Genomic DNA, 2,116 nt, shown 5'->3' on the forward strand with positions numbered 1-2,116 from the left:
GGGTATGCTCAGTTGTGTCCAAATCTTTGTGGTCCCATGTACTGTAGCCTGCCAGGGCCCTCTGTCCATGGGATTTTCCAGGCAAGAATAATGGAGTGGGGTGCTATTTACTACTCCAGGGGATCTTCCAGACCCAGGGATCGAACCTGCATCTCTTGTATCTCCTGCATTGACAGACAAGCCACCTAAGGACAGGGGAACCACTTACACTTTGCCTTAGGACAGGCACACTTTAGACTCTCTTACCTAACACTGATCTTTGAAATTTCCCCACCCCAACTTCATCTTATTTGTCTGTTCACACGGGTTGGTTCATGTAGATTACTGACCTGAGTCTAGGCTCTCCCTGGTTCTGACTGAAATGCCCATGAGATTCTACTCCTGAAAACCACCTTTCTGATTCAGGTATTAAAACCTCACGTAAGAAATCTCTCATCTTTTGTTTCTCATAATTCCTGGATATCTCTAACCCCATTGAGTCAAGGCATGAGGACTAGACATACAGCAGTGGAAATGAAAGAAAAAAAAAAAAAGATTCAAAGCCTCAAGAAACTCATGAAAGCATTATCCACATAGATTTAAGATATTTGACCAAATTTTTTCATTTTAGTAACATATATTAAGTATAAAATTGATTAAAAAAAAAAACCCATAGATGAGAGAGGACTCCAAAGTTTCATGGAATTGCCTCTCTCATGATGGCAACCAACTACATCAAATTCATAAATTGAAAAGCTGATTATTTCTTTAAGTGATTATCTTCTGAGTTTACTTGAAAGCAACATCCACAGAGCACCCAGTTGGTTCTAAATAATAGGGTTTGGGATTTTAGTGGAGTCAAGATGTCACATTTATCATTTATGGTGTTTATTGTTCAGAGGAATAAATCAGCCTGGAATCAAATGTTTACATCTATTCTTCAAATGTTCCAGTCTTAACTGTCACCAATGTCTATACTGTAGCAGAGATTAAAGACTTTAACATTTTTTTTTACTGGAGTATAATTGTTTTACAATGTTGTGTTTTTACTGTACAGCAAAGTGAGTCAGCTATGTGTGCATGCAAGCTAAGACTCTTCAGTCTTGTCCAGCTGTTTGTGACTCCAGGGCCTGTAATCTGCCATGCTCCTCTGTTCAGAGGATTCTCCAGGCAAGCATACTGGAGTGGGTTGCCATCCTCTCCTCCAGGAGATCTTCCAGGCCCAGGGATCAAACCCATGTCTCTTATGTCTCCTGCATTGGTAGGTGGGTTATTTATCACTAGCACCAACTGGGAAGCCCTGAATCAGCTATATGTATACAGCAAGAATACACAGAAGAACGATTAAAAAAAGATCTTCATGACCCAGATAACCACGATGGTGTGATCACTTAACTAGAGCCAGACATCCTGGAATGTGAAGTCAAGTGGGCCTTAGGAAGCACCCCTAGGATCAAAGCTAGTGGAGGTGGTGGAATTTCAGCTGAGTTATTTCAAATCCTAAAAGATGATGCTGTGAAAGTGCTGCACTCAATATGCCATCAGATCTGGAAAACTCAGCAGTGGCCACAGGACTGGAAAAGGTCACTATTCACTCCAATCCCAAAGAAAGGCAATGCCAAAGAATATTCAAACTACCGCACAATTGCACTCATCTCATACGGTAGCAAAGTAATGCTCAAAATTCTCTAAGCCAGGCTTCAAGAGTATGTGAACTGTGAACTCTCAGATGTTCAAGCTGGATTTAGAAAAGGCAGAGGAACCAGAGATCAAATTGCCAACATCCGCTGGATCATCAAAAAAAACAAGAGAGTTCCAGAAAAACATCTACTTTTGCTTTATTGACTACGCCAAAGCCTCTGACTGTGTGGATCACAATAAACTGTGAAAAATTCTTAAAGAAATGGGAATACCAGGCCATTTGACATGTCTCCTGAGAATCCTATATGCAGGTCAGGAAGCAACAGCTAGAACTGGACAAGGCACAACAGACTGGCTCCAAATCGGGAAAGGAGTATGTCAAGGCTGTATATTGTCACCCTGCTTATTTAACTTATATGCAGAGTACATCATGAGAAACGCTGGGCTGGAAGAGCACAAGCTGGAATCAAGATTGCTGGGAGAAATGTCAATAACC

The sequence above is a fragment of the Bubalus bubalis genome, chromosome 20 (assembly GCF_019923935.1).
Source record: "Bubalus bubalis isolate 160015118507 breed Murrah chromosome 20, NDDB_SH_1, whole genome shotgun sequence".
Taxonomy (NCBI): Eukaryota; Metazoa; Chordata; class Mammalia; order Artiodactyla; family Bovidae; genus Bubalus; species Bubalus bubalis.